Source organism: Triplophysa rosa, unplaced genomic scaffold, assembly GCF_024868665.1.
Source record: "Triplophysa rosa unplaced genomic scaffold, Trosa_1v2 scaffold432, whole genome shotgun sequence".
Lineage (NCBI taxonomy): Eukaryota > Metazoa > Chordata > Actinopteri > Cypriniformes > Nemacheilidae > Triplophysa > Triplophysa rosa.
In genome coordinates, this window is record NW_026634436.1 from 25,792 (window position 1) to 38,092 (window position 12,301).

At 44.1% G+C, this 12,301-nt stretch overlaps 1 long non-coding RNA gene across 1 annotated transcript; it reads left to right on the forward strand.

Moving 5' to 3' along the window:
• Positions 1–1,092: 1,092 nt before the first annotated feature.
• On the forward strand, positions 1,093–11,063 carry LOC130550807 (uncharacterized). The gene is made up of 3 exons (XR_008962494.1): positions 1,093–2,791; positions 7,826–7,913; positions 10,664–11,063. It is a non-coding gene; the product is annotated as an uncharacterized LOC130550807 (long non-coding RNA).
• Positions 11,064–12,301: the final 1,238 nt, after the last annotated feature.

Below are 12,301 nucleotides of genomic sequence, written 5' to 3' on the forward strand. Positions count from 1 at the left end.
CCGGCTGCACCGGACTGGATGCCGGCTGGGACGCCGGCTGGATCACCGGCTGGGATGCCGGCTGCTGCACCGGGCTGGGTGCTGGACTGGACACAGGCTGTACTGGAGTCCGCGCTCCTTTCCGCTGCCTCTTCTTCTTCAACCGAACCACAGGGCCTGTGGTCGGTTGCGAAACGGCGTTGGAGGGCGTGGCTAGCTCCGCACCGGAGGAGTCCGTAGACATTTCCCCAGACGCCCTCCTTCCCCGCTTGCCGCGGAGGGTCGCCGGAGGACCAAGGGCCGCGGAGCTAGTGGAGGAAGGTGCAGAGTCCCCCAGGGTGACAGTGGTCAGGACGTGATCCTCCGGGACGGTAGCCAGTGAGGAGGACACCCAGTCAGGGACGGATGGCCAGGGGTCGTCCCGTTTGATCACGTACTTGGCCATGTCGCAGAACCCCAGGACGCCCAGCATCCGGGTCTCCGACGGCTTGAGAGGCTCGGTGAGGCAGCCATTAAAAATGACCTTAAGTTCCCCCTCACCGAACTCTGTCTCTCCTGCTGCCGCCGCGAAGACCCGGACAAAATCGCGTATACCGCAGTCTCCCTGACGGACCCCAAAAAGGAGATGGGCTTGGCGGGTCCGCAGGGAAGACCGCGAATATTCCTCCTCGCTGTCTGCTGGGTTCATTATTGGCGCTTCGTTCTGTCACGAACGGTGGCGGACAGAACCCAGGCGCAGACAGAAGGAGGGGGTAAACAAAACAGACTTTAATAATAACTACAAAATAAAAACCCACGATGGGGAACAAACACAATAACCAAAAACGCTTTTAAAAGACAAAGAAAAACTTCCCACAATGGGGCAAAACAAAAACCAAAGAAAACTAAAACAACTCACTTAACTAAACAGGTTCACGGACAGGACAAGGCAAGGCTGAGACGCGGGAACACGGGGTCACACNTAGCATAATGCTAGCAAACATGCTAATCATGCTAGTATAATGCTAATCATGTAAGCATCTTGCTAGCAAACATGCTAATCATGTTAGCAAACATGCTATTCATGCTAGCAGACATGCTAGTAACATGCTAATCATGCTAACAAACGTGCTATTCGTGCTAGCGAACATGATAATCATGCTAATAACATAATAAACCCGGTTTTTACACACTGGGGTCACATTATTTTTCCCATCATGTTCGAAAAAGTTTAACAATAAAACCTTTAAAACTATTTCCTACTCTTCAGGACAGGCTTTGTCAAGCCAACATAAAGTTTGTACTCGAACTTTACAATCTAGTTGTTTTATACTGTTGTACGAGGTCTACTTATGACGTTCGCGTGGTTTTTACATTCAAAATCATAAAAATCAATAAGTAATGGGTTATTTTCTACCCAGGTTTTGAGGCCAGCTCTGAAAACACTCGGTTTTAATGGGCGTGCCGCATTGAAGACACTTGGAAGTAAATGCCCACCACTTTGATTTAGTAGCAGTTTGCGTAGTTGGAGCCTTCTGTGAATTTGGTTAGAGACGTAGCGTTAGGTTACACATTAGCACCATTCACAGTTTTCGCAGGGCATTAGTATTATCTGGAGACCTCCTGTGATTTATAAATGACCTCCCCACATCAGTATTTCATGCGACGTATTCGCACGGGATGTGATGGCAAGGCTTTGTGTATAGTTTGTATAGCCTATAGTTGTATTGCGTTTAATGATATATGGCCGTACCTGTCAGCATTTGAGACCAGTGATCCCGAACCGGACAAAAGATCACCGCGATCACAGGTCTCAAATGTCAAGCCGCCATTATTTGCAAACGGTGTATAAAACCTTGAAAACTTATATATGAGCCCACCAAATCACAGAAATGGCAATTCGCACGGGCTTAAGATCACAGACAACCTCTGCAATTAATACAAATGAATAGTGCTCAGGGCACATCAAGCGATCTCTAACAAAGCAATAGAGACGCATAGTACAAACATGTTTTACTCACATAAGATTGCTGCGCCATTCCTATCGGATCCAATATTGACGGCACAGACAGCACTGCTTTTTAATTCGACCTGTGCCTTGTTCACGAAGGAATCTTCAGAGAAATTAAACGAACAAACGCTCCATGTTTTTCCCACATGAGCTGGAACGTCTTTAAAACTAAACTTTAACCACACATTCCTATCGGAATCCAAAGGAAGGTTATGCAGCGACTGTATTCTTCCACAACTAGGGATGGCACAATATTTAGCTATCTTTAACGGCATGTTTGTTTATTGCTTGCTCGCTCTATCTGGATCCGCGCCACTGGTTCTGTCATGCGCGAACCAGTGGGCGGGGCTAGACAAGTAGTCATTGATATTTTTTCTTTTGGAGGCGGTGTTCAACCTATCAATAGGTGCATTCCAGAACCTGGCGTTCGCTGAGCCTGGTGTCAATAACAGATGTAATCTTAGTAACAAGGGCGTTTTCAGTTCTGACACTTACATGATGTTCGCGTGAATACGATTCCCTCTTATATAACAAAAACTCGGGTTAAAATTGTGATTTTAATTCATCGCACCTTTAAATTGCGCGTGCTCGCCAAGTCTACGAGTCCGTAAGGTGTCCCATTTTTATTTTTAGCTCTCAGAAGTCTGCTCGCGAGCACCGTCTTTGTGCCCTCGATGCGGTCTTCGGCGAAGCCCGCATTGATGCAGACTCCACTGAAGTTACCTACCCAGGAATCCTTGCGATTGCCCAATCACAGAACGGATGGGAGGAGTGTCGTGGACGTCAGACATATACGTAAACATTACAGATACATTTTCAAATGTATGTTTTGATAAAATTCACAGTTACTTATTCACAGTATTGCTTATTTATTATTTATTAAGCCAGCTATTCAATAAAAAACTTTTAATGCAGTGCATTTTCTTACTTAAGGTGTAAGCCATGTTTTGTTGTAGATTTATATCTAGTTGTCTCAGGGCTCTGTAAAGCTGAACAACACAGCTTCTGTATTATAGAGAAATATTAAATAACAACATACAGTATATGCATATTAAGAACACATTATGCACATTAGTATAGTGTATACAAATAAATAAATATACATAAGCAGTTGCATTTACGTCATGCCAAATTTACATTTAAATTTAGTCATTTAGCAGACGCTTTTATCCAAAGCGACTTAAAGAGAGTTCAGGGAGCAATAAGCGATATGTCAATAAAACAATAGGTGCTAATACAAAGTTACTAGTTTCAGCAAAAGCTAGACCAATACCTGTTGAGAGAAAGAGAGAGGGTTAGTGTTTTTTTTCTCATTTGTCTGTCAAGTATTCACAGAAGACATGGGTTTTAAGTAGTTTTTAAAATTTTGTGAGAGATGTGGTTGGACGGACTGAGTTAAGAAGAATGTTCCACCAGGAAGGAGTTGTGAAGGAGAATGAGCGGGAATGCGATTTACTGCCCTTATGAGAAGACAATACAAGATGCCGCTCGTTTGATGAACGCAGGGTTCTTGATGGGGTGTAGGAGTGTAGGAGGGTTTGAAAGTATGCCGGTGCAGATCCAGTGATAGTCCTGTAGGCAAGCATTAGTGACTTGAATCTGATACGGGCTGGTAGCCAGTGGAGAGAGATGAAAAGGGGTGTCACGTGAGCCCTTTTGGGATGATGGAAGATGAGGCATGCTGCTGCGTTCTGAACCAGCTGGAGTGGTTTGATAGCCTTTGCAGGAAGACCAGCAAGGAGAGCATTGCAATAGTCCAACCTTAAGATTACAAGGGCCTGGATAAGTAGTTGTGCTGCATGCTCAGTGAGATGGGTCTAACCTTTCTAATGTTGAATAAGGCATATCGGCATGACCCCATTGTCTTTGCAATGTGATCATTGAAGGACAGCTGTTCATCAAATATGACTCTGAGGTTCCTGGCTGTTTTGGAAGAAGTGATTGTGGTATTGCCAAGTTGGATGGCGAGATCGTGTTGCACCGTGAGGTGTGCCAGAAACACGAGTAGTTCTGTCTTGGCAGGGTTCAGCTGCTGGTGATGCTCTTTCATCCAAGCTGAGATGTCTTCTAGGCAGGCTGTAATGCGAGCTGCTACAGTGGTAAGCGAGATGTAGATCTGGGTGTCGTCAGCATAACAGTGATGACAAATGAATGCATTACAAACATAAGTATTGCCTAATGCTTGGGTGGCATATTAACATATGAAATACAGAACTATAAAAACCGGCAGCTCATGTCCCAAATAACAATGGGACAATTTGCTGGACCTGACGAGATGTCACGGAAAACTTTCCAGTGTAAGTTAAAGGGGTCATGTGACACAGCTAAAACGAATATTATCGTTTGTTTTAGATGTAATGCAATGTGTATACATGATTTAAGGTTAAAAATGCTGTATTTTCCACATACCGTGCATGTTTGTATCTCCTCTTTGCCCCGCATCTCCGAAATGCGCAGATTTTTTTACAAAGCTCATCACTCTGAAAAGCGAGGTGTGCTATGATTGGCCAGTTAACCAGTGCATAGTGATTGGTCGAATACTGCAAGCGCGTGACAGAAATGTAACGCCTCTTACCATATTTGGAACATCAGGTTCCAAAGCAATTGTACTGACATGTACGCCTACCTTACTTGCATATATATTTATGTGGTCTTAGTCAAATCATTCCACGAACTGACGTAGATTTGTGGGGGTGTGGTTACACGAGGCGTTTCAGGCAGGTCTGGGTGAGCATTCGCTTTTAGATAGAATGCATCTTTTGTTCCGACACTTTAATTTTTGCAATTTTATGTGTCTAATACATGCGTGGGCAACTTATAACTCACCAAAGACACAGAAAAACACGTATTCTCGCCATATGACCCCTTTAAATAATGAGAATTGAAAGTGAATGTGGTAATAAACCATTAAGAGTTGCACTTTTTTTTGGTGCAAGCTACAAAGATAGGTTGGATTTGTATGTGTTTGAGGTATTTTGTAAAACGATTGCAGCTGCTTTTATCACATAATTAAGAACACTATATTAATTAGTAAGCGGGTTTCCATCACTCTGGTTTTATTCGCATTTAGAAGTTTTGCATCAGAAACGAGTGATGGAAACGGCAAATTTCGAATTAAAAACCCTTAATTCGCAAAAAAGTTTTTAAGCTCGCTTGAGGTGGTTTTTCTTTTTTGCGAAAAAGGGTTAATGCAAATAATGGGAGATGGAAACGCATTTGCCGAATAAATTCCTCCCAAAAGTCATGTAACTGCACTATGAGACGGCGTAACCTGACTAACCAGAGTACTGATCTTGTTACACACACAGCATGAGAAATGTTGTGATGGTCATTCTTAAATGCCTGAGCAAAGTCGTCAAAGTATTCTGTAATTGCATCTTAGAACTGTCACGACTGTGTTTCCCAAACAGCTGGCATCCACAAAAGCAACGCATTTATTGTGTTTCGTAATCGTCGGCTTGCACAAGTTTTATTATATGTGAAAATTATTATATTCAATAGGCTTCTCTTACTTTTCTTACTGATATTTAGTAGCAGTTTATTAGGAAGTGACGGTTGACAAGTTGGATGGAAAAGGTGCTTATTCGAAAATGTTTTATGCGATATTCCAATTTTGCGCATAAGCTAAATTCGCAACTTTGGACGGAAACCCGGCTAGTGATGATTTGAAAAAGCATAACTATTGTTATTCGAACATACATACTTCTTAGTGATGCTTTGAAAAAGCATAACTATTGTTATTCGAACATACATACTTCTTAGTGATGCTTTGAAAAAGCATAACTATTGTTATTCGAACGTACATACTTCTTATAATTATTCTTGTTCCGCCAAAAGTTTGGCACGCTACTTGTCCCGCAGCTTTTGACGTAGACCCATGAATGAATACATCACATCGACGGGCCTATTCGGGAATGGTGTGCTATGACTTTTCGGGTGGCGAAAAACCACCCGAAAAATCCCATTGACTTAACATTGTGCCCAACTTTGAGGGATCGTAGCTCCGAGCGAGGATATCGTAGAAACATGAAAATAATACATGATTTGAAGGGGTTATCAGGCTCTATAAGAACATCACTCACAATAGGGTGTAAGTTGCACCCCTGTGGTGTGAGAGCCTCCCAAAATTTCCGTATACTTATAATGGCGCCCATAGAGTCCCATTCAAAACCTAGATACCTATATATTCACACGTTATTTTTTCGCTTTGGACCCATGAATGACTACATCAAATCGAGCGGCCCATTGAGGAATGGTGTGTGATGACTTTTGAAAGCGATCAGGTGGAGGGGGTGCGATAGGGGGCGAATAAAAACCCGAAAAATCCCATTGACTTAACATTGTGCCCAACTTTGACGGGTCGTAGCTCCGAGTGAGGATATCGTAGAAACATCAAAATAATACATGTTTTGAAAAGGCTATCAGGCTCTGTAAGAACATCACTCACAATGGGGTGTACGTTGTACCCCTGGGCTATAAGAGCCTCCCAAAATTTCCCAATCATAGGAAGCATGCCCATATAAGGCGTAAAACGTCCCGTGTTGAATATCTTAGCAGTACAACCACATAGAGACAAGGGGGTGGGCTCATTTTACTCAGGCTACCAATCAGTGTGACATGATCATTATGAAGTTATTAAGCCACACCCATAGAAACCATTTACAGCAACCTAGCAACCGATCCCATAGACTCCCATTATAAAAAGTCCATGCGGATATCTTTGCAACACAGTGTTGTAGAGACAAGGGGGTGGGCTCATTTGACTCACACAACCAATCAGTGTCACAGCATCATCTTGAAGCTATTAAGCCACGCCCATAGCAACCATTTACAGCAACCTAGCAACCGATCCCATAGACTGCCATTATAAATGGTTCAGGTGGATATCTTTGCAACACAGTGTCATAGAGACAAGGAGGTGGGCTCGTTTTACTCAGGCAACCAATCAGTGTCCCAGGATCATCATGAAGCTTCGAAGCCACGCCCATAGCAACAAAACATCAGCCTAGCAACCGTTTAGCAATACCTATATCTCTGCATCGGAACATCGTAGAGAGACGGGGTTGGTTCTTTACACTCATAGCTTAGAGCATCATCAATTGGCAGATGCTAAGCCACGCCCATAGCAACCAAACAGGTTAACCTAGCAACCATTTAGCAAAACCTATATCTCTGCATAGGAACTTCGTAGAGACACGGGGGGTGGTTCGATTCTCTCATAGGTTAGAGTATTATCAATTGCAGATGCCAAGCCCATAGCAACCAAACAGGTTAGCCTAGCAACCATTTAGCAATGCCTATATCTCTGCATCAGAACATCATAGAGACACGGGGGTTGGTTTGTTTCACTCATAGGTTAGAGTATTATCAAGTGCAGATGCCAAGCCACGCCCATAGCAACCAAACATATTAGCCTAGCAACAGTTTAGCAATATGTATATCTCTGCATCACAACATCGTAGGGACATGGGGATTGGTTAGATTCATTCGTGGCTTAATGTGTTATCACTCTAGTGTCCAGTTCCGCAGTTTGCCACAAACATCACTCACATTTTCTTCAGAAAATGTACCTATCTAGTTACATTGTGTTGTTTGTTCAGGGACTACAGAACAAACATTAACCTTTATAAAGCTTTGTGCTGAAAATGAAGAGCTATTTACAGGTGCTAAAAATTCTGCTTCAGAAGGTTTCAGGTGTAAGGTTTTCTAAGTGTATTTAATTTCAGCTATTTTTCATTTCTGAGTGCTTAAGCGTTTACTTAATTTAAGAGAGAAACACATACAAATGTGTTTATTGTAGAAGTAATTAAAAAATGTTGTGGTGTAAACTATGCAGTTGTTGTTTTCTGCTTTTAGACACATTTTAGGTGTAATGGGTTTGGACTGCCTGATGACTTGTGACCAGGCCAAGAAGAAATGGGAGAACCTCAAATTCAAATACAAGGTATTGTATTGTGCACATATGAATATCCATGGCATTCATTGTATATAGCATATCATTGTAGTGTACAGTAGATATGACCTCTCAATAGCTTAACCAGCAAACCTTGTCACGAATGGTGGCGGACAGAACCCAGGCGCAGACAGAAGGAGGGGGTAAACAAAACAGACGATAAAAACCCACGATGGGGAACAAACACAATAACCAAAAACGCTTTTAAAAGACAAAGAAAAACTTCCCACAATGGGGCAAAACAAAAACCAAAGAACACTAAAACAACTCACTTAACTAAACAGGTTCACGGACAGGACAAGGCAAGGCTGAGACGTGGGAACATGGGGTCACACGAAACACAACGAAGCGCACAGGACAATGAAACATGAGGCATTTTAAAGGGATCACAAATGAGGGATAACGACACAGGGCAGGTGCGAAACATTAGACACGGCAGGGAAGCAATACATGAAACGAGAGGGGCAGGGCCAATGACAAGACACTGGAGAGAACGCATATTTATTGTCAAAAGGACAATAATATGTTTCTCTCCACACATAACCAAAGACTTTGTCATGGCTCTGCCTCAGGACCAGGAAATCCAAGACTAAATGAAGCAGAACCATGTCAGAAGCCCCCCCCCCCTTTAATGAGCACCTCCAGGTGCTCACCAAGGGGTAGACAGACGAGACAAGGCAGACTGGGTGACAGACAAGACAAGGCAATACAGCGAAAACATGATCAAAGGTAAACATGACAATACAATGACAGGACTAGGATGGGATAATAAAAACAATAAACATGGGAGGGGGGTGGGGACAGACAAGGGCTTGTGGGGGGAACAGTCCTAGTCCCCGGCTGCGCTCGAGGGCGCGAAGTCCTGTGGGGGACCGCCGACTTGGAAATCGGCAGGGCAAGGTTGGGCGCCGGCCGGCTGGAAGGCCAGCTGGAACACCGGCTGCACAAGGCTGGGGACCGGCTGGAAGGCCAGCTGGAACGCCGGCTGGGCCGGAAGCACCGGACTGGACACCGGTAGCACTGGACTGGACGCCGGCTGCACCGGACTGGACGCCGGCTGCACCAGACTGGACGCCAGCTGCACCAGACTGGACGCCGGACTGGATTCCGTCTGCACTGGACTGGATGCTGGCTGCACTGGACTAGACGCCGGACTGGATGCCGGCTGCACCGGACTGGATGCCGGCTGGGACGCCGGCTGGATCACCGGCTGGGATGCCGGCTGCTGCACCGGGCTGGGTGCTGGACTGGACACAGGCTGTACTGGAGTCCGCGCTCCTTTCCGCTGCCTCTTCTTCTTCAACCGAACCACAGGGCCTGTGGTCGGTTGCGAAACGGCGTTGGAGGGCGTGGCTAGCTCCGCACCGGAGGAGTCCGTAGACATTTCCCCAGACGCCCTCCTTCCCCGCTTGCCGCGGAGGGTCGCCGGAGGACCAAGGGCCGCGGAGCTAGTGGAGGAAGGTGCAGAGTCCCCCAGGGTGACAGTGGTCAGGACGTGATCCTCCGGGACGGTAGCCAGTGAGGAGGACACCCAGTCAGGGACGGATGGCCAGGGGTCGTCCCGTTTGATCACGTACATGGCCATGTCGCAGAACCCCAGGACGCCCAGCATCCGGGTCTCCGACGGCTTGAGAGGCTCGGTGAGGCAGCCATTAAAAATGACCTTAAGTTCCCCCTCACCGAACTCTGTCTCTCCTGCTGCCGCCGCGAAGACCCGGACAAAATCGCGTATACCGCAGTCTCCCTGACGGACCCCAAAAAGGAGATGGGCTTGGCGGGTCCGCAGGGAAGACCGCGAATATTCCTCCTCGCTGTCTGCTGGGTTCATTATTGGCGCTTCGTTCTGTCACGAACGGTGGCGGACAGAACCCAGGCGCAGACAGAAGGAGGGGGTAAACAAAACAGACTTTAATAATAACTACAAAATAAAAACCCACGATGGGGAACAAACACAATAACCAAAAACGCTTTTAAAAGACAAAGAAAAACTTCCCACAATGGGGCAAAACAAAAACCAAAGAAAACTAAAACAACTCACTTAACTAAACAGGTTCACGGACAGGACAAGGCAAGGCTGAGACGCGGGAACACGGGGTCACACCAAACACAACGAAGCGCACAGGGCAATGAAACATGAGGCATTTTAAAGGGAACACAAACGAGGGATAATGACACAGGGCAGGTGAGAAACATTAGACAAGCATTACATGAAACGAGAGGGGCGGGGCCAATGACAAGACACTGGAGAGAGTCAAAAGGACAATAATATGTTTCTCTCCACACATAACCAAAGACTTTGTTATGGCTCTGCCTCAGGACCAGGAAATCCAAGACTAAATGAAGCAGAACCATGACAAACCATAGCTGCAGATTCTGGTTGACCAAGGAAGTATTTCCGTGGGCAATACAAGGGGCCAGTGGGACACATCAGCATCTAAAATACATGTGCTGGTCATTTTATCGGGAAAATATGTTAAAAAAGTACACTTTTATTCAGTTTAGTAAAGTTGCATCTTATACACTCTTGAATGTTCATGCATACTTTTTAATTTTTGTACTTAAATTGTATGTATGCTATATATCTTAATTGTTTCATATGAGATTAAACAGAAATCAAAGATGACAGGGTTGGGGACAGAAGGAGGAGAGGAGTCAGCAGGCACTTGGTTGTTCTATGCAGCCATGGATGGGGGCTATAGGGGGCAGGCCTTCGGTCACTCAAGTCAATTTGTTTTCATCAGGCGGACCAGAGGGATCCTCAATCATCAGTGAAACAGAGAAACATGCAAAGTGTGACATGCCTTCAGTGGTAATAACTCATTCCCCATCAGGAGATAACCAGTGCTCAGCAGCAGGCACCCAATCCACAGAAGCCGAGCCTGGGCCATCTGTAATTTCAGAGAAATAAAAAAGAGAGGTAAAGAAAAAAGAAAACAAAAAGCAAAGAAATTAAGTGCTTGAGTATATCCGGGAAAAGGAAGAAAAACGACTAAAGGAGGAGTAAGACAAAGAAGAAAGAAAAGCAGACCAGACCTCAAAACAGATCTATCTATCTATAGAAAATGTAAATACATTTTTTTGTTTCTTTTATTCTTTTTTAAATTGGTATCACTTATTTTTTTGAGTTTATTAACAGTGTCTCGTGATACACTAATATCAATTATGTTATTGAAAAAATAAAAAGGTATATGACAATAATAGTCATTGTTACACAACTGATGTACTTTTTGCATCAAAGAGTTCAGAACAGTACTCTACTCTCAGCCAGTCTTGTCTCATTGTTCCAAGGTTACCACAGCGAGCAGGATGCAGTTCATGGCCTGACCTGATGGTAGTGTGGAGAATGGGAAGTGGGGACCTGACAAGAGCTGAGATGATAGAGCTGGATAAAGAAGGACGCGGTCTCTTGACATGTCTTCACCACAAAATTTCAAATGCTATTAGATTATTAATGATAATCTTAAACTATAATTTATTTTATTATTAAGTTTATTTATTTTATTTAGCCTTGTTGTGCAAGCTCTCTGGAGCTTGTGCAGAGGCAGCAGCTTTTGCCAGAGGGGAACTGGAATCCCCTGGTTGGGCCTGGGTTCTCCTGAGGTTTTTTTTCTCGATTAGAGTTTTGGGTTCCTCGCCACCGTTTGCATACTGTTTTTGCACTATCTGCCTGACCGGGGGGGCTGCTTTAGAATTTTAAAGTTTTACTTAATTAATATTGCATATAGGAATTTATAGTCTGTTATATTTGACCTGTGCTTCTCTCTCCTTTATCCTAAATGTGTGCTCTCACTGAGCGTGTGTGTGTGTGTGCGTACTTGTCTGTGTACGTACGTGTGTGTGTGTGTGTGTGTTGTGTGTGTGTGTGTGCGTGCGTGCGCATCCGTGTGTGTGTGTGTGTCTCTATGTCTATGTGTGTTAGTACGTGTGCATATTGTGTGTGTGGAGTGTTTTGTATGTGGGTATGTCTGTCTTCTGTGTTTTCAACCTTTTCTTGTTTTTGCAGGTACAACTTTAATTATTTTGCTTATAGTCAATATGTCTCATGTACAGCTGCTTCGTAACAATGAAAATTGTAAAAGCGCTATATAAATAAAGTTGAGTTGAGTTGAGTTGTTTCTCACTTTTCCAATGTGTACAGTGGCAGTGTTTCCCTAATCATTTTTCTCAAAGAATCCAGACAATACACCTTTCTGATGTATATCTTATCCACGATTCCCGATTCAATGATCAGCTTATTAATAGTGTATCAGACAATAAGTCAAAGGAAAGACAAACATGTGTATTGATTCAATTGTTTTGATTCATTGTTCAAGGACTGGTATTTCAAATAAACAAAAAAGTACAGCAAAAACAACCTAAATTTCACTTTACAACACTAT